Raw genomic sequence first — 21,665 nt, 5'->3', positions numbered from 1 at the left:
TAAAGCATAAGGCCTACTTTGTAGCTGAGCGACATGCTACCGGGCATTTGGCATGAAGTTGTTCATCTAGTAGGCTAAGTTGCCTTGTGTACTTAGCTAAGCCCCAGCGAGTTACAGAGAGGTCTGATGAAGATGGCAAAAATATCAGAATCCAGAACAGTTCTATCTGCTGGGCACAAGCAGTGTGGGTGCTGTAGAGGACTGGATAGATACAGGAATTGGCAACAGACAGACCTTTACCTCTGAGTCACAAGATAACAAGGAATAAAAATGTCTCTCTCTGATGGTTTCCCAGAGTCCTCTCCCCCATCAGATAGATAGATAGAGAGAGAATGTATTGGTTGCCTCCATCCGACTCTTTGTGACAGATGTCCAGTCTCACTAGAACTGCTGAAGGACGAAAGGGCATGGAGACTGAATTATTCTGTCATCCCTAGAGGTGGTTGATCACTGCAGGTCAAATTCAAGGTATATTATTGAGGCAGCCTATGGGAAAGCTTGCTCTGCTGCGACCTGGTTTGTACCAGATTTGTAGCTAAAAAGCGTCTTCCGGGGCTGGTTCATCTCTTACACTGATGTAGATCAGGAGTGTCCACTGAAATCGATGGAGAGGCTCTGGTGTAAGCCTGGTGTGAGGTCACAATCGGTCCTCAGTGTCCAGAGTTTACATCCACACCATTTGCAAGCCATTTAAAGGTCCAATTCTGCCACTTTACTCATGATGTGTGTTGTCTTATTACACAGCTAGTCCAATCGAGTCTACTGGAGTTGCTTGGGAGGTAAGGTACTACTGAAATTGTACGATGCTTACCCTCTGTATAGGTCTCTGCATATAAAGGATTTTGCTTTTGATACCATTACTCACATAGCATTAGCCCCTTACTACACAAGTAGCCCTATATACTCCAGCTCTGATTGTGAGTCAGGTTATCAGTATCTGGCCCCAAAGGCTAAGAGACTTTGTGATCTTGTTTGTCTATTCACTTATAGAATCTATCTAAAAGAATTGGTTTACCCAAAGAGCTGTGATTTTTGAAACTGGAAGGGTGGGAAAGATGGCGAGGAGAAGGTGGGAAAAGGTGTTTCAGGGAGTCTCTCCCAATGAACCCCTGAGCTGAGACAGATGGAAATGATCATCCATTGGCAAAAAGATATAAAGTTCTTTTGGATGCAAATTGCCAGCAAGATCCAACTCTTGCTGTTCATATCCCAATAGGAGCCAATATGGTGAAGCTGACAGATGTCATCAGCTGACTTAAAGACTGTATAAAAATTCACAGCGTAAGTCTTTTATCTACAAAACCTGCATGTTTTTAAAAAAAAATTGCCAGTGGATATGGGCGGCTACTTTGATTGCTAAAGCCTTTGTGACCGACAATTTGATGGATAAACAGTTGTAAATTATGTGCCTTGTTAGACTCACTCAACAATACCGATCATTGTAATATAAAATGTTAAAAAAAAGATTAAAAAAAGAGAAAAAGTGAGCAATGACCTTCTCATATGCTTGTTTCTTTATGAGCCAACGTGTAACATTTTTTATGGGCGATGTGTCTGAAAGGAGGTATATAGAATGATGTTTAATGTGTAGTTGAGAGCAAAATTATTCTAGTTGTATATATGGGGAAGCCATATAACAAAGAGCACTAGGTAGTGTTTGCCCTTATATGAGATGCAGTCGTATAATAGAGAGCCTTAAAGCTAGAGTTTGCTGTACTTTGGGAATTAATCACATAAACTATAAATTGGGTTCAACAGGCTGGCTGGGTAAATAGGCGCAGCTAATGAGGACACTATGAGATCTTATAAGAGCGCTGACTGCCCCAGGACAAATGTGCCGAGCTGCACCTGATGGAAAACTAGAAGACATCAAAGCATAAAGGATTAGTGCTCTCACAGTGTTGAGAAATGGCCAGGGGGAGATTCACCAACTTATTACCCACATCCAAGCTAATCCTGTTATCTGCAAAATATAACTGTGTTCAGGAACTGCCACCACCTAAACTTGCAGGAGACTAATTCTATGTTTACATGGACAAAAGTGCAGGGAATTTTCATCTGAGCAAAGAATATAAGAGACAAACATTTTAAGAGCTTCTTTTGTATCAAATTTGCAGGGGGAGTGAAAGGTACCTTTAGTTATTTAAAGGTTATACTGTATCATATGTGTGCATCCTATGCGAGTGAATGGTTTTTCAAAAGAATATAGTGCATCAGTCATCTATGATTTATCCTCTCCTATCATCATCTGGACTACAGTTATACTTCTCCAAAGCACAACCAAAATCCTTTGAAAGCAACTTTTAATAGAAAGACAAGATGAAAAGGAAGGCCATCAATGCTCAACACCCGCCTCCTGGAAAGCTATGAAATCTACTGTGTGGCATCTGCCCACCTGATCACTGAGTCAGGAGAAGGCAAAAAATATCCTAAGGTCCCTGCCAATGTACCACAAAGGGAAATCCTTTCTTGACTTTAGTGAGCAGTTCAGCCCTACTGAAGAGAACAAGAGGCACCTGTACTAAGAATCTAATACAGTTTATACCAAAATATATATCTAGTGTGACCAGCATCTATGTTAGCTAATGGTCCATATTTTTTTCTTTTAATCTCAATAAAGTGGATCCAACCTCTTGGGAAAGAGAATTCCAAGCATTAGGGGGAAAATCCCCACCAATTCAATCTAAACATGCATTCCCTTCCTCCAGTGGTTCATCACAGCCAGAGTTGGCTGCCTTCAAGGCAGAAATTAAGGCATAATTACCGAGGCAGGCCTTTGGCTAAGTATTTGTATGGCATTAAGAAGTAACCCATGGCACACAGCTAAAACCATTAAATCTTGAAGGCAGGGGTTTATCTAATCATCAGAAGGGAAATGATTAATTTTGTAGGTGCTGATTTTTAGTTATGAGGGTGCAAAGGTACTGGGTGATGGAAGACCCTAGATAAGGAAATGCATATATTTCTAGGAGGCATTCATGGGTTTTCCAGTTGTTGCTTCTTTTCAGGCCATCCATACCTAAATTGGTGGAATATTTATTGTTGTGAACATCCTTTCAGTTAGGAATTAATAATGCACATCATGATGGCAACTCCCCAAGAGTTGCTATATCCGAGCTAGAGGCTCAGGAGAGGAGTTGTTTGTTGTTAGTGATGCCTGGAGAGATTCTTTCCCTCTTTTGGGCCCCAGTAAATCAACTCCTCTCCCTCCATTCCTCACCTTCCTCCAGATGTAGAGTGGTACGAGATTTCTGGGTGACCTGTAAACTACAGCCTGTCTCTTTTAGTCCAGTCCTTAACATTCCCTATTTGTCCTGTACACACATAGCCAGAGCAGGGTCTTCCCCAACAATCAGGGGAGTCTTGTGAATTAAAGAGACCAAGGAACAAGGCCTTGATTTATCCACACAACCCATCCTGCATTCTCCATACTAGTCACATGTTTCAGAAGTTGGTGGGGGGAGAGAAATGGAGGCGTGAAGAAGAACTTGAGCTGGGAAGCAAGAGGAGCTGGCAAAAGATTAAAAAAGAATTTTAGGAAACAGGAGACTACAAGGAGCCAGATCTTCGTCTGGGATAAATCAGCATAGCTACATGGACCTCAATGGAGCTGTATCAGTTAACACCAGCTGAGGCATTGGTACATTCTTAAAAGTCTCTGGGCTCTTATTCATGTGTGGGACTGAAGCTATCACATTGTTTCTTTAAGTTGTAAGGAAAAATAACAAAGACATAGCAGAGAAGTACATGTACTAACAGATTATAATAATGAAGCTGATGACACTACCATCTAACCTTAAACCTCTACCAACCAAAATAAGAGAGGAAAGTAATAAAATCTTTAAAAAACCCACCAAACCTCCCTGAAGCAATTTTGAGCCCCAAAAGGGAGATGTGCCAGACACTCCATGAAGTCTACTAGGCTGTTTGTTATTGCTATTGATTTTATGTGGAAGACACTTTGATACTATGGCAGTTGGCGGCCATACAAAACTCCAAGATAGGAATAATAATAAGTAAAGGTCATGATATTGCTTTATACAATAAATGCCAACTATCATTATAGAGAGGGATTAGTGATAGGTGATCTTATCAAACTCAAACATGTTCCAATTTTAAATTTTATTATGTATTTAGTATTATATTTGGCCCACCAGATAGATAGATATTCCGATAAATGATTCCAGCCTATTCTCCTGTTCCCCATCCCTAATAAGTCACTTTGGAGAGGTCATAGATAAAGCTCCAGTGATAAAGCTTTTGCTATTTCACTTTTCTGCTATGACAAGTATGAGAAAGTGATGGATTGGACTGAGAGGAAGACTAGAGTCCAGTTTCTCTATTTATAGCTCTCAAGATTTCATTTGAACACACTTATTGCCAGCAGTTTTGTTTGATTTTTGGAAATGGTTTCATTATTGTATAATTGTGTTTGTCTTCCAAGCATTTGTCCTCTTTGATGGAAACAAATATTCCCTCTATACAATGTCAGTCTTAATGACAGAAAAGCTCCCATCACTAATTATTATAAGTAGATTTGGCTCTATTTTGTTGGTGTATTGTTTTTGTTTATGAAAAAAGTTGTACCTAGCTATAATGTCTCTAAAATATCCAGCATATTCCCTAGAATCCCTGTAATTTCCAAGCACTGTTTTTTGTATGTTCATTTAAAAAATAAAATGGGTGAATGAAGACCATCTGCCATGCCTAATTCTTGGCATGGTCTTCATGCCAAGAATTAGGCATGTGAATCCAGATTTAGGTACCTAGGCTGTAGAAGGGCAAGGGAGTTAAGCATATGCCTAACTTTAAGTTTGTGGATAGTACCATTGACTGCCTTGGAAGACTTCATTGGTACTGCTGACATGCATAAAGTTATGAGAATACCTCTTGGATTGCATTTTTCATCAATAAATCTCAGAAGCTCTTCACAAAGGAAGAAAATATTATTTACGGATAGGAAAATTGAGGCACAGAGAGGTGAAGTGACTTTTCCAAGGTCACCTGGCAGGTCAGTGGCTGAGTTAGCCATAGAACCTAGGTCTCCTAAATCCTGGGCCTGATCTGGGACCATAAATCTGTGCTCTGATTTCCTGAAGCACTGAGAGCTCACATCTCCCAATGACCTTAGAGGTCGCTGTGAGGGCTCAGGACCTCTGAAAATCAGGCCAGAATTAGATACATATACATGGATAGAACTGCCTAATTTTAAAGCACCTGAGTTAGAAAATGTTGACCTCGTTGCTTGTGAAAGGCATCGACTTGACAAGCCTGGAGAAGGAAGCCCTCTGGTTACCCACAGAACTGATAGCTTCACGATGCTGCTTTGTGAATAATCTCAACACTGCTCTGGATAGTTTACTTTCAAAGCTCATTCAATGTATCATTCCTCCACTGAGATTGCCAGCAAGGCTGATGATTAGCACCAGTTATGGTTGTGGGCTTGTGATGTGGACACCTGTCTACATGGAAATGGACTGAGCCCTATAACTAATGGTCAATGACAGGATCTGGTTGCAGAACTTGAAATGAATAATTTGACCCTTTTCACACACTCGTTAGAGAGGAAGGATGGCCTAGTAGCCAGGGCATAAGTCTGCCATTTCAGAGATGGGGGTTCAATTCCCTGCTCCGCTGCAAACTTCCTGTATTACCTTGGCCAAGTCATTTAGCCTCTCTGTGCCCTGGTTCTCCATCTATAAAATGGGGGTAGTTGCACTTACCTACCTCACAGGGGTGTTCTGAGGATTGTGAGGTGCTCAGATACTGTGGTGTTGGAGTCCATGTAAGAACCTATGATAGATAAAGCATTTGTGAAGAGACTGAAACTTCTTATTGGATGAGCCCGTTTTTTGAAACCATTCTCCTAATACTTTATGTCAGTGGTTCTCAAAGCCGGTCTACCACTTGTTCAGGGCCAGTTTGTTTACCTGCCTCATAAGCAAACTAAGGAAATGTGGAAAAAGACCTTACTCAAAGAGTAGTGCCATCAGGCTGGGAGGATGTAGGGGGCCCACAGGGATCTGTCTTGAGTCTGGTACTATTCAATATTTTCATTAGCAACTTGGGTAATGGAGTGGAGAGGATGCTTCTAAAATTTGTGGATGACACCAAGCTGGGAGTTGCAAGCATTTTGGAGGACAGGATTAGAATTTAAATGGATCAAATGGTTCAGAGATTGCTTTGGCTAGTTCCTACCACACTCTAGGGTAAATTTCATCAGGACCTGATGACATAAATGTTTCTATGCTATTTAAATACTCTGAAACCTGTTCTTTCCCTTTTTTGGCCTGAGATCCTTCCCCCTTGTTGTTAATCTTAATAGTGTTAAGTATCAGGTCATAATTAACATTTTTAGTGAAGGCTGGAAAAAAAATTAAACACTTCAGCCTTCTCTGTGTCATCTGTTATTTGCTCTACTTCCCAATTAAGAAATGGATTGACAAAGGAAAGTGTAACCATGTTATATCCAGTAAATAAATGAGTAGAAAACCTAGTCTGGATTGGGTATAAGACATTTCTAAAATACTATCTCACAGGTACTACTAACTAGAGGTCAGATTTACATTGTTGTATATGTTTGACTTCATTGAAGTTTCTCTAGATTTACACTGGTATAACTGAGATTAGAATTTAATTCTTACACGGCAAAAGACTATTCACAAGGACTCTTGCAGACCTTATCTTCTGTATCCTGACTGTGCACTCTGTATACTGAGTTTTGGGGTACCTAGAAAAAGACTGGGAAATTTTATAGTGATCTCACAATGGGTTGCTTGACATTTTCAATATTTGTGTGAATCTGAAATTCCAAGAAATTGAATATCACAGCCCAGGTGAACTAAACCCTTTGATTTTGATTCACTCAAACCATTGGGTTTCATTCAGTCCTACTGCTCACTCCTTTGTGGGCACCATTTGGAAATATTTGGCGACTGTTAAGATCAAGGCTTGGTTTTACAATAGTAGAATGTATATGAGAGTAATAATGGGTGTTGTAATGTGACATCTCATGGGCCCTGTGATTCTGCCACTGTTATTTAGGGATAGCACCTGTGTGTAGTGCAGTTTGTGACTCAAACTGTCTCCCTTGCTAATGAGAATTGGAAATCCATAAATTTAATTTGATGTTTAAAATCCTGTTAAGTGACTGATTAGTAATAAGTGGTGATGTCTCTACATTTAAATTATATTTTATTATTATGCAGTGGCGCTGGAGCAGTTTTTAGAGCGTGGGTACTGCAGCTGTACTCCTCCTTCCTTCTTTCCGTGCCTCTCACTGCCCCCTAGAGCTGGGGCCAGGGGCAGGGCCATGGCTCCAGGAAGGGGAGATGTGGACAGAGGTAACGGGGCTGAGGCAAGGGCCAGAGCTGGGGGCAGGTGCGGAGCCCCGGGCTGGGGGCAGAGCCCCAGGTGCAGGGCTGGCAGCCAGGACCCCGTGTAGAACCTAGGGTGCTGCGCCCCCTAGTTCCCACACCTATGTTATGTATTTGTATTACAATATCACCTGGCAGTCCTGGCCCCACTGTGCTAAGTGCTGTGTATATATAGGAAAAGGCATTGCCTGCTGCAAAGAGCTTATAGTCTTAATAGGTAAGATAAAGGGAGAATTTTCAGCCTATTTGTGGAAGGCAAATTGATGTATAGAGAGACCAAATGAGGCGCTCAAGATCATGCACAGAAAGTCTGCGGTAGAGTCAAGCATTTAACCCACACCTTTTTGAGTCCCAGGCCAATGACTTAGCCAGAAGACCACCCTGCGTCTTATCATTTATTCCTGCAAGATTAACATTTAAAATTTCTCTTCAGAGTTCCCTCCTAAATGTGTGCTTTAGCAGCACGGGGCTGTAACAACCATTTGGGGCCAACTTAGTGCCAACAGCTCCTACTCTCTTCACTCTCCCTGACAAAAGCTAATTAGTGCAAATACAAGGAGAACAAGGCCTGACATTTTGGCCTGCCTCAATGGAAGCAGGGAGTAGGAGCTGCGCTAACCTGCTAAAACTAAGAAGAAATATGTTGCAAGGTGTATTCGGAACTTTCTGAGGAAGTGGGGAGGCGAACGGCATCTTTGGAGTAGTGAATGTATTCTAGGCCTGCTCGTGGCTGTGTTAGGGTGGAAAGTTCTAATTAGATTAGAGGTATTTGGCTAAGAGGCAGAAAGTTTAAAACATTGCCTTTTTAAACAAGTGCCTATGTTTGGAGTAAAAATTATTCTGTTATTTGGAGCTATGTATGTTATTGAATGCAAAAATGCTACCAGTTTTAGGGTCCAAGCTTGGCCTTGCCCATTGCCTTCAATGTGGGCTCAGGTCAGAGGACAGAACTGGACTTGTGTTTAGGGGAACAAAAACAATGATGTATTTGACCACAGTGGTTACAAACATGATACTGATGTCACACCTGTTTTCCACTGGTGACTTCAATGGAGTCACCTTGGATTCACTCCCGTGTAAATGAGATCAGAATCAGATCCTTCATTTTAAAATAGTGATACTGGGGTGTTTAATAAGGGAATGCAAACAAATGTGTGTTTCAGTATGTGTCACCAGTCTCACGGTTTGTCTAGGTCGGGGCGGGCAACCTTTCAGAAGTGGTGTGCTGGGTCTTCATTTATTCACTCTCATTTAAGGTTTCGCGTGCCAGTCATACATTTTAATGTTTTTAGAAGGTCTCTTTCAATAAGTCTATAATAAATAACGAAACTATTGTTGTAGGTAAAAATAAATAAGGTTTTTAAAATGTTTAAGAAGCTTCATTTAAAATTAAATTAAAGTGCAGAGCCCTACCCCGGGTAGTGAGAGTGCCACTGAAAATCAGCTCATGTGCCGCCTTTGGCACGCGTGCCATAGGTTGCCATAGGTCTAGAGCTAATCTGGCAGTTTACTCTCAGCCCTGTGTGAGGGGTGGGGAATAACTGTTCCTCCCCAGGAGCAGTCCAGGGAAGGAATTATAAGGACCCTCTGAATGACAATTCCTCAGTATCTCCTGTTGTGCATATTGGGGCAGTCTGCTGCATTCTCCCATAACCAGACTTGGCAGATAGTCCCTCTGGCATTCAGCCAGCTTTGATGGCTAGCACCTGTGGGAAAGGAGGCACAAATCCACCTACTCCCCACCCCTCCCTGCCCTTCTCTGCCCCCACTTCTCTGCAAGGGGATATTGGCCACATAGACTTGCTCTCCCCTTCCCCCCGTCGCATCCAGATTCAGGATCTGAGTAGCCCATGTGTACCATGCAGGGTATGTCTGAACAGCAGCTGAGAGCAAGCCTCCCAGCTCAGCTAGACAGACGTGGGATAACTGCACTTGAACTAGCATGCTAAATATAGCAGTGTGCATAAGAACATAAGAAAGGCCATACTGGGTCAGATCAAAGATCCATCTAGCCCAGTATCCTGTCTTCTGACAGTGGCCAGTGCCAGGTGCCCCAGAGGGAATGAACACAACAGGTATCATCAAGTGATCCATCCCCTGTTGCCCATTCCCAGCTTCTGGCAAACGGAGGCTAAGGACACCCTCCCTGCCCATCCTGGCTAATAGCCATTGATGGACTATCCTCCATGAACTTATCTAGTTCTTTTTTGAACCCTGTTATGGTCTTGTCCTTCACAACAGCCTCTGGCAGTGTGGACACTGCAGTACGGGCAGTGGCTTGGGCTACCCACCTGAGCGCAAGCCCGTCCAACTCCCTGGGTCCGAACTTTGGTAGCTAGTCCAAGCTGCTATTCACACCGCAATGTTCACACCGCTATTTTTAGCACACTAGCTTGAGTGGAGAGGCTCACTTTCAGTTACGGGATAGACATACCCACAGAGGGCAGGGGTAGATGGATGGGTGGGGGTCTTTCACCCCCTGGCTTCCCTGCATGCTCCTGCAGGGCCAACTGTCAATCTAGCTCACTGTGTTTTCATCTCATCCACTCATTCCAGATCTCTAATTTGACATGCAGTCAGAAAACTGGCTAAGGTCAAAATCCCCTCTTAGCTGCAAGAGTGTAAAACTGGAAAAACTCCTCTGATGTCAATGATGTTACCCGAGATTTTCACTGTTGTAACTGACAGCAGAATGGGGCCAAATGAGTCTATGACATTGTAGCATGCATGGCAAGGGCTATAGGGGAAAAAGCATCTAACAGGAGAGTGTAAAAACGTGAAACCTTTTTGTGCACTTATTTTAACATATACCCTCTCACACTTTCTTCTGGTCCCCTCATTGATTTCAATTTGAGGATCAGATGCAATTCTGAGGGCAGTATGTAGGTCTAAAACGATGGAATGAGTGGTTTGCGATTTGAAAACATGGTTGGGAAATATTTATGTTACAAAGAAAACAAATCTTCAGATACTACAACAGGAATTGGCAACCTTTGGCACGCGGCCAATCAGGGAAATCCGCTGGCGGGCCGGGACGGTTTGTTTACCTGCAGCGTCCACAGGTTCAGCCAATCGCAGCTCTCAGGGCTGGCTTTATTAACTGCGTGGCCCAATTCGAATACCCGGCAGCAGTCCAGGGCTTTGGCGGCACTTCGGCAGCGTGGGTTCCACTCCGGGTCTTCTGCAGCACCAAAAGACCCCATGCCACCGAAATGCCTCCGAAGAGCCCAGAGTGGACCGCCCCCAGGTGAGTAAAGAAAAAAAATTTAAAAGGTGCCTAAGGCGCGGGGCCCGATTCCTGGGAATCAGGCGAATCGGCCTAAAGCCGGCCCTGGCAGCTCTCACTGGCCGCGGTTCACCGTTCCAGGCCAATGGGGGCTGTGGGAAGCAGCAGCCAGCACATCCCTCGGCCAGCGCTGCTTCCTGCAGACCCCATCAGCCTGGAGCAGTGAACCGCGGCCAGTGGGAGCTGCAATCGGCTGAACCTGCAGACACTGCAGGTAAAGAAACCAGCCCGGCCCACCAGCGGATTTCCCTGATGAGTCGCGTGTCAAAGGTTGCTGATCTCTGTACTACAACAGTGTTTCCAAACCTCCTTTTACATACCTAGTCAGTTACTATTTGTAATATTAGTAGACAATAGTAGTGGCAAATACATACACATAGATGCTTTTTTAGTGATTTTATTTATTTATTTTATTGCACTAGTGCCTAGGGACCTCAGATATAAACCAGGGCCCCATTATGCGAGATACTGTATACACAGACGAAAATAAGTCCCTGGCCCAAACACAGAACAAAAATATGGCCCCAAGGAGGTTACACTTCAAGGTCCAAATCCTGCAAACACTTCCACACAAGTGTAACTCTACACGTAAGTAATCCCATTAAACCCATGGGAGTGATCACACAAGTAAAATTTTTTCATGTATGTGATGTTTACACGATCAGGGTTTAAATAGATTTCCAAACTACAATCTAATGTGTATTTTTAATCCCATTTTGTATTTCCCTATTACGTAAATTATTATAGTTGTATTTTGTTGTTTATGATATTTATAAAAATATTTAACAAACAAAAACGCTTAAAAGTTGACCATCACAGGGCCTGGCTCCTGAAAACATGTTGTAGTCAATGGGAAATCTCACAGAAAGTAGCACTGTTATTCTCAACAGGAAGGCCCTCATTCAAGAAAGCATCCCTACAGAGGAGAGCACTTAACTATGTGATGGAGGGCTTGTCTGCACTTACCATGGATCAATGCTGAGGCGATCGATCTAGCCGCTAAATCAACCGCCGATCACTCTCCTATTGACTCCGGTACTTCATCAGAACGAGAAGCATGAGGTAAGTCGATGGGGAAATTTCTCCCATTCACCCAGCGTGGTGTAGATACCTCAATAAGTCAACCTAATGTACGTTGACTCCAGCAACGTTATTCCTGTAGCTGGATTTGTATAACTTAGGTCGATTTAGCCCCGTAGTGTAGACCTGCCCTGAGTCCCTTTTAAATCAGTAAGACGTAAGCATATGCTTAAAGTAGTCATTAAATTCTTTCCTGAGTAGGATGTTCTTAAGCCCTGACTCAGGAAAGCATTTAAGGGCCTGATTCTCATTTATTCTAAGATTTCTTTACACCCTCATTTACACTCATGCAAAGAGGACTTTGTGTCAATGAGAAGGAAATGAATGGCCATATCAAATTACTAGTTTTTAAGCAAAGATTCCCATAGAAATCAAGTAAGGGTGTTCCATTTATATGTCAATGGCACAATATGGACTGGTTTTTTATTTTTAAATTATTAAAAGCTGCAGTACTACCACTCCAACAGTTCAGAAAGCATGAGTCAGCCTACTCCCCAAAAAATCATGAAACTGGCTTAAAAAATCATGATATGTATATTGATAGAGTTGAAGAGTGCACTGGAGGGGGACTTGGAAGACCTGGGTTCCCTTGGGCAAGTCACTTCAACTCTGTACCTCAGTTTCCCCATCTGTGAAATGGGAGGAATTATGACCTCCTCTGTAAAGCACCTAGAGATCTACTCATGAAAAGTGCTATAGAAGAGCTAGGCATTATTATTTTTCTTTACCTACTTGGTTTCTGAGCCTGTGGAGTGCACTCAAGTCATTTTCAAGCTTTTGTCTACCACCACATAAGCCAGAGTCTTACTTATTTTAATGAAAGATGAGGGTCTTACATAATAACATGACTCCAGGAGCTGGGGAATATAAGAAAAACACCAAATATCCTGAGACTTGCAATAAAACAGAAGAGTTGGCAGCACTGATTGGAACACAAAGACTCCCACCTCCACCACATACTTCTTTTGTTTTGAAATATCCTGACAGCATTTCTAGTCATCTAGAGTTCTGTCAAACTTTTTATTATTTCTATACTACACCTAAAATGTTGGCCCTAACTCTATCTGATAGTGTCCCTTTAAGGGTGGTGTTTTGTCCTTAACTCACACTGTAATGTCTTAAAATAAGACCTGGTCTACATTTAAAAATTAGATGGACCTAGCTACATTGCTCAGGGCTTTGAAAATATGATGTGCCCTGAGTGCTTTGGTTATGTTGACCAAATCCCCGGTGTAGACACAACTGAGTCAATGGAAGAATTCTTCCATCAACCTAGTAACTGACTCTCAGGAAAGTGTATTAACTACATCAGTGAAAAAAACCCTTCTGTCAATGCAAGAAGCATCTACGACACAAAGGCACTACAGCAGAAGAGCTGCACCACCATAGCGGTGTTGCTGTAGTGTAGATATACCCTCTACAAGGTTAACAAAAAGGCATGGTTTAGCATGGGCCATTTTGAAATATCTTTGGCTTGTAATTCTGTGTTTAATGCCCTCACAACATAAGGAAGGGGGATTGAGTGTAATGGTCTGATAGGCACAGACAAGCTCAGTGTTGTTTGGTCTTAGGCCATCTCTGGCTGAACTGGTCGAAAGCTATTTTGCTCTTTGTCCATCTTACCATGGTTGAGACCCAGTCCTGAAAACACTTATGCACTGGAGTAACTACTCAGGGAATGGTCCTATTGACTCACTGCATAAAGTTACTCACCGCGAGTTTGCAGAATCATGCCCTTAAGCCAGAATAGCATACATAAAAGGCTGATTCCAGATACACTGCCATATCTTGATGAATATCTTGTAAACTCTGTTGCTGTGATTGTATCTTGCATCTGTGCTAGCCAATTTTGCAGACGATAATGGGACAGATTCTCTCCTCCATACAGACCCCATATGCCTCTCTGGAGCCAGAACGGAGCTGGAATTGTGCCATAAGGGATCAGAGGAGAATTTCCTTAGTAAAGGCACCACACAGGGCTGCTTCCTTGAAAGCCACAGACCGGGGGGGGGGCATGTCAGGGGTGAGAGTGAGAGCCTCCATGACTCATGCCTCTATAGAGATTGCAGGGTGCTAGACTCTGAAGCACTGAAGAGGCTGGTGTAAAATAGAGCACCCCATGCGCTGCTCTAACTTATGCATAAAGCCACTTTTGTCCTGCTCCCTTCTTGGGCTGGGCATTCTCTGCTGTACTGTGCTCCATAGAGCAATGTGGCTCTATGGACCCGAGAATAGACTCAGAATGAAAACAAAGCAGAATACTGGCTTCTTTACCGCTCCAGAGCAGTTCTCGCTTCACTCGTAACATGACATGTAACCCTGAACTGTCACAGTTTGCCTCGTGCTGTGTACATACTTTTAATGATTATTGCAGCCAGAAGGCTTTCCTATTATGTTTGAGTTGCTGGCTATACCTTTCCACTGGTTCTAGGTAAAGTGGAAGTACAATACCCACAATTCCTCCAGCCCTGCTACCCACTGTAGCATCAGCTATAGTAGCTGACAATGTAATTCTCATTCAGCAGCTGATTATAATTAAAAATATCAGAATAATTAAAGTCCTCAGCTTGACAAGCAGAGCAATAACTTTGCCTTCAGACATTCCTCTCTAATTAGTTAATTAATCCTAATGCAAATTATAAGCAATAATTAGTCAGCCAAGCTTGACATAAAAGTCTGCTGACTTACAGCTAAAAGGCTTTCTGGTTCTTGGTTTGGAGCTTCTTAAGGAGTCTTTTGTCCACTCATGGTTTCTGTGGCCGCGCTCCTGCTAACTTGGAGTCAGTATATCGATATGCAAAATAATTTGCATAGTAGAAAAAACACAGCTGTAAAAACCTGCACTACCATTGACATTATTCTGTTTGCCTTAATAAATGGACACTTCCTACCTGTATTGAATATCAACACATATTATCCGATCTGGAGAAATTATATATATTTCCTCCACTCCAAAGTTTCTGGTATGATATGTCTCCCTTCATGTGCTTTGGGTTATTCTGGACATGACATAATGTTGATTCCAATGTGATTCTGAGATTAAGATAGCAGTATATCACAGCCTATCATAAATGAAATCAAATTATTTTGTAACAAGATAACCGGTATCTGATCCACGTTTCTCTGTAGGTTTAACAGATCTGGAATCCGTTAAAGTGAGATAATTTGAATTATCGTCAGATAAATCAAAAGTGTGAATATTGCATTTCACATAGCGCTGCTGCTAATATTGGTGTATTGCATTCCAGAAGGGAAGTGTTAATATATTACAGAAATGTTCAGGTATAAAATTAACAGGGGTTTTTTAATTGCTTAGAACACCCTGAATGTGAGAAGTGCCATATAGGAACTGTTTATCCATTTATCTAGTTCAATCACTAACTTCTAAGGCCTTCAGGGTCTTTGTCTGAATATGCCCCCATTTAAATAGAACAATTACATTGCTTAAAAGGAATAAATGGCTCAGGGTCCAGCAGTACATGGTGCTGAAAGCCTCTTCTTAGGCACTGACACTAAGGCTCTGATCCTGCACACATCAACACTTGACTTCATTGGGAGCTACACTGATACTTAAAAGTTAAGCATGTTCCTATTAATAATACCTGGCTCTAAGAGAGCACTTTTCATCAGTAGATCTCTAAGTGCTTTACAAATTAGGTCATTATTACCCTGTTTTATAGACAGGAACATTGAGGCACAGAGCAGTGAAGTGAAGTGACATTCCCCAGGTCACCTAACAGTCCAGTGGCTGAGCCAGGAATAGATCCCAGGCTTCCTGAGTCCCTGTCGGGTGCTCTATCTACTAGGCTACACTGCCTCTCTTAGTGTTCGTAGCATCAGAGCCTAGCTATTTCTCCCCACACACACACTGGTATTCTGCTGGTTTTCCAGCAAGGGCTCAGTCTTGCAATGTACCAAAGACTCTGATCTCGATCCAGCAAAATACTTAAAGCATGTGCCTAACTTGCTCCTTCTGGGGCATAATCCCTAAAACATTTGCTGCACTTGTCTCATCACAATGTAATAAGTATGAACAAACAAAAACACAATTCTCTTTTTCTGAAAATACATGGAGACTAGAAACGGTATGAAACAGAACCTCTTATCTCAGGGGTCCCCAACGCGGTGCCTGCGGGTGCCATGGCACCCGCAGGGGCATCCTAAATGCGCTTGCATCCTGGCTGGTGGTCGAGCATCCACTGAAATGCCGCTGAAATTCGGCGGATGCTCGACCGCCGCTATGGTCCTTCGTCTGGCACCCGCCAGACGAAAAATTTGGGGACCACTGACTTATTTGATCCCCCTGGACTTTGAGGCCTGACATACAAAGAGACTGAGACTGGAACTACCTGTAGTTTGAGTTCTGCAAAAACAAAAGCCACCTGATGGATTGTCACAAAACAAAAACCAAATTTTAATTTCTCCATTTATTAAAAAAAATAAAAAATAAACCTAGACTTAGTAAAACAACTCCTCCGAGACAAGATGTAACAGTTTGATGGTGCTGATATACCCAACACTAACACTCTGTATATTTGGTAAAATGACTTTGGTAGCAAAAGGTATATTATTCAGTAGAAGATGTTATGTATTTCACAAGTGGCCACTTTGTGTCATTGCATCTCGGAAACTGTACGTTGGAAAGAGGGTAGTCAAGTCATCCAGCTAAACTTTCCTGGACTTTAAAGGCAGGTCTGGACCTTTGGGAGAATAGACTCTTTAAGACTTTAAGGGGTTGCTGTCTAATCTCAAACACATGAAGTGTGCCAATGCATATCATAACACAGCTGGTGAGGTGTTTTCCTGCTACTTGGGCCACCTGGTGATCTCACTTCATGAATTTTGTGTGGATTTATGCCGGTGTCACTGAGATCACAATCTGACCCACTGAATTTGAGTCATCTCTCGCTAGGATTGGTGGTACACATTGAGCTAGATTGCCTACATTGGTGAAATCTGCTCCTCTCAGAAGGAGGGCTAGGTGATTAGGGAGGTAGTTTGGCTCTGATTCTCTGCCCTGAACAGCTCCATCCTCAACATAGATTAGAAAAGCCACTGGGGCTGATCAATTTATGCCAGCTGGCAATGGTCTCTAAGGGACTATCTACTAACTGAGAATTGCAGGAGCTCTGACTTGTACACTTCTGCCACTGACCCACTCCTTATACTGGGGTTAAAGAGGTAATACAGGATCTGGCTATCCCAGCGTTCCACCAGATCAGAACACCATCCTATGAAAGGGAATTCTCAGGGTGCTATCAAGAGGAGAATCAGGCCCACTGTGAAAATAATGGATAATAATCTGCATTCTGTAATTTAAGTCTTTATTTTTTTTTAACTAGGCTTTCATTATACTGAACTTTATATGAGTGAATTTCCCCTCCCTCCCACAGAAGAGAAGCTCTGTGATTTTGGGTGCTAGTAGAAAGGGGGAGGTAATTAATAAAAGCTAAGAAAAGAGGGTATATTCTCCTTTAAGTACGAGTGTGTATGAATGGGAGTTACTCTGTCGTGTCAAGGGGAGAATAGATTAAGCATTTTGGAATGCACAACCCAAGAGGGAGAGTTAATCCTGTTCTTGACAATAGCAAATGTGATACGTACAAATGAGGGGAAGTATTATGCATGATTTTCCTCATTTTACATACAGAACAATATCTTATTTTCCAGCTTCTAATTCACATCTTCATTAAGTAAAACTGCTCTAAGTCTAGCTGTAACATGCTGTAGATCTGAAATAGGACTGGCATCTACACAGTCGTACCTCCATGTTTAAAACAAAAAAATGTGATGATGGGCATTGTGTAGGAGAGGGAAATAAAAGGAATAAACAGTGAGGCTACAAAGTTTGCAGACAATACTCTGCAACTCAAGATAGTTAAGTCCAAAGTGACAGAGAAGAGTTATAAAGGGATCTCACTAAATTTGGGCAGCAAAATGGCAGATGAAATTTAATGCTGATCCAAGCAAAATAATGACCATTGGAAAACATAATCCCAGCTATGCATACAAATGACGGAATCTAAATAAGCTGTTACCACTCATGAAAGAAATCTTTGGGTCCTTGGAAGAGTTCTCTGAAAATATCTGCTTTATGTGCAGTGGTAGTCAAAAGAGTTAACAGATTGTTAGAAACCATTAAAAGACAGAGATAATAAAACAGAAAATATGATAATGCCACTATATTAATCCATTGTATGCCCACAGCTTGAATACTGCACGCAGTTCTGGTCACCCTGTCTCAAAAAAGATATACACCTCTACCTCAATATAATGCTGTCCTTGGGAGCCAAAAAATCTTACCGCATTATATCGAACTTGCTTTGATCCACCAGAGTGCACAGCCCCGCCCCTCCGGAGCGCTGCTTTACCACGTTATATCCGAATTCATGTTATATCGGGTCATGTTATATTGAGGTAGAGGTGTAGTAGAATGGAAAAAAAAATACAGAGAAGGGCAACAAAAATTATTAGGGGTCTGGAACAGCTTTTGTATGAGGAGAGATTAAAAAGATTGGGATTGTACCATTTAGAAAACAGACAACTAAGGGGGATATGCTGGAAGTCCATAAAATCATGACTGGTGTGGAGAAAGTGAATAAGGAAGCATTAGTTACCCCTTCACATAACACAAGAACAAGAGTCACCCAATGAAATTAATAGGCAGCAGGTTTAAAAGAAACATAAGAAAATATTTCTTCACACAATGCACAGTCAGCCTGTGGAATTTATTGCCAAGGGATATTGTGCAGGCCCAAACTATAACAGGGTCCAAAAACAAACTAGATACGTTCATGGAGGATAGGTTCATCAATGACTATTAGCCTCTGACTGAGATCCGGCTCCTAGGCAGAGGCACGCAAGCAGCTCCACGTGGCTCTATCCCGCAGGCACCGCCCTGGCCAATGGGAGTGCGGAGCCGGTGCTCGGGGTGGGGACAACGCACATAGCCCTGTGTCCCCCCTGCCTATGAGCCGGACCTGCTGCTGGCCACTTCCAGGGTGCAGTGCAGTGTCAGAACAGGTAGGGACTATTGGTTTTTATTGGCTGGCCTCCAGGGTCCCTGGGTGCTGAGCAAAGTGACCTAGTGCCTTGCATTCTGCAACCCAGTACTGTGTCATGACCCAAACTTTGAAAACCACTGTTCTACACTCAGGGCCGGCTCCAGACCCCAGCGTGCCAAGCGCGCGCTTGGGGCGACGTCCCGCGGGAGGGCGGCAGGCGGCTCCGGTGGACCTCCCTCAGGCATGCCTGCAGACGGTCCGCTGGTCCCGCGGCTCCGGTGGAGCATCCGCAGGAATGCCTGTGGGAGGTCCACTGCAGCCGCGGGACCGGCGACTGCCAGAGCGCCCCCCGCGGCGTGCCGCCATGCTTGGGGTGGCGCAAATCCTAGAGCCGCCCCTGTCTACACTACATAGTTCAACATCAGGCAGCTTACGTCAATCTATTTATGTCAGTGTACACACTACAGCCATGTCCAGCTGATTAAGCGCCCTACTACACCAAAAAAATAACTCCACCTCCACGAGAGGTGTAGCCCAGTGCCTGTGTAGACACCGTGATACTTAGCTTGGCTGTCTTTTCAATTTCATGGCTCAGGCCTAGCACAATAGGGTCTGGGGCTCAGTTGTGGTTTCTAAGCACTACTGTAATATTAATAATAATTTCCAGTGCTACAAGTCTCCCACTTATATTCATGAAATCTCAGACCTTGAACATGTGACTACCCAAGGTAGTGAATACTGCCCATCATGGACCCCATACAAGTCTATTATGAGTGACAACTTCTGTGGTGAAAAGAGACCTTAAGAAGTCTTAAATTAACATTCCTCATTGTGGGGGAAGTCCTCAGTTGGTATAAAACCAATGTTATTTTCTGATACTCCATCCTCCCCTCTGGCAGATGTGGCATAGGAGTAGTCTGGGGAGGGGAAGGGATATAGAACCAGAAGGCAATAAGGCCCAGTGGGCCTGGACCAGCCAACAGAACATTCCTTGGGGTTATCATAGCTGCTGTATGCTAGAGTAGCTCTGGGGCTGCTCTAATTTACCATTGGGGCCAATTTTGTCCCAGGTCCACCCCAGGATTGGGGGAGCCAGAAAAGTCTTTAAAAGTCACTTTTTTACCTGCTTGTGCTGAGCATAAATTCAGGGAATTTGCAGATATGGCACAAAGGGTGAATGTTATCATAGTTTACTACTGCTACCTAAACTATGTATGTTTTTAACTATTTACCTACTATTTAACAAGCAAATTAAAAAATGTCAAAAAATGTTCCTATATTAGGAGCAACTGCAATTACTTCGGGTTAATTATTGTCAAAATCAGCACAAACTAGCAAGGTGGCTATTAAACATTAGCTGGCGAGATATTTAACCGTAAGGTTCAACTAGGGTGACCAGACAGCAAATGTGAAAAATCGGGACAGGGGATGGGGGTAACAGGAGCCTATATAAGAAAAAGACTAAAAAATCGGGACTGTCCCTATAAACTTGGGACATCTGGTCACCCTAGGTTCGACAATAACAGAGAACATTCTTTTCTTTTTTTAAATTGCCAAAGACTACAAATTTACTCAGAAGCTACTGTCTAAACAATTACACAATAGTGTAATTATTATTCAACATATGAATGAACACATTTGAAGATCAAATTGCATTCCTTCCTGGTGCTAAAGGAAGCACGGTTTCTTCATAAGTTGTGCTGGTGACAGGTAAGGTTTGACATGAATTGTCTTAATCCACCCCTGGGTGGAAAAAAAAAAAAAAGATACAGACTATCTAAAGTTGCTCTAGTGGCTGCATGGCACCAGATGACAAAAGCATTTGTAATCCAAGAGCTACCACCAAAGGTGATACGGAAATGACTAGTGGAAGTGTTGGCTCCTCAGATAACAAAGCTTAATAATGAATTCAAAGCAAGATTTCTGACCGAAGAATGTTTCAAATATTGAATCTGTGGAACTCATCTCAACTGACTAGATTGTAAAGCCTTTGGGACAGGGATTATGGTTGTTCAGTGCCTTGCATTATAGGGAACAATTCTGTACATATGGAAGTCAATAGAAAGCCTCTAACTGATTTCAATGGGGACTGGATGAGGCCTTCTGGTCAGGGTCTTCAGGTGTGGCATTCACAGCAGGAATACAAATAAATAATTGTCACCCACTGCACCTTTGAATTTCACTGAAAATGAGCTGATGTTGCAGAACATCACCTACATTAACTTCAAGATGTTAGATTTGAGGCACTTATTCAAACAAAACCCAAACTACCAAGCGTTGCATTTCCACCATTTAGTAGTTCAGATGAGACTGAGCCAGAAAATTTCTGTCTGGATCAAGATTTCTGTCTGGCCATAGTTTGGCCTGAAACAGCATTGTATTATAAACATAGGAGACAGCTGCAAACTTCAAGCATGGATCCAGGTTCAGAATCCAAGTTCAGCAATGTCAAGATTCAGGGTTTGGCGTTAAAAACTGTGATAATTATATAAGCTTTAAGACTGACTCTTCATACGTACCTCATGATCACCACCACCTTTCATGGATCATCAGCATTCCCTATCCCTCCAGAAATGTTTTGAATACAGTTCAAAGGGTAGGCAGAGCTGCAGGATTGTTCTTATTTTATCTGAACCAGTTTCCCCATTTCTTTAGACAAAGGGATCAGGTAAACACCTGACAATTCGATCCTCTCCTACCAAACATTTTGGAATGAATGCATCAAAGTGTATTTAACCAAAAGAAAACTGCCAAGTAGACAGTGTCATATCACAGTGCAGTGTGTGCGTCTAATACAGATTAGCTTAACAAGAGCATTAGCTTACACAGTTGCATTTGTGGAAATGTGTGCCAGCTGGCCACAATCATTCTTAATGCCCCAAGAAACTGGGTGAAGTATCTTTGATAATTGGGTTTCGT

General features: G+C 42.6%; 1 long non-coding RNA gene across 1 annotated transcript in view; it reads left to right on the top strand.

The window, feature by feature from the left end:
* Positions 1 to 685: 685 nt before the first annotated feature.
* Positions 686 to 21,665, top strand: part of LOC120402296 — a 31,759-nt gene continuing 10,779 nt past the window's right edge. The window contains exons 1-2 of the long non-coding RNA XR_005597115.1: positions 686 to 779; positions 11,553 to 11,724. This is a non-coding gene — a long non-coding RNA (uncharacterized LOC120402296). The remainder of the gene's footprint in view (positions 780 to 11,552; positions 11,725 to 21,665) is intronic.

This window comes from Mauremys reevesii, linkage group 3, assembly GCF_016161935.1.
Source record: "Mauremys reevesii isolate NIE-2019 linkage group 3, ASM1616193v1, whole genome shotgun sequence".
Lineage (NCBI taxonomy): Eukaryota > Metazoa > Chordata > Testudines > Geoemydidae > Mauremys > Mauremys reevesii.
Note: the sequence above shows the minus strand (reverse complement) of the source record. Positions and strands in the feature narration are given on the sequence as shown.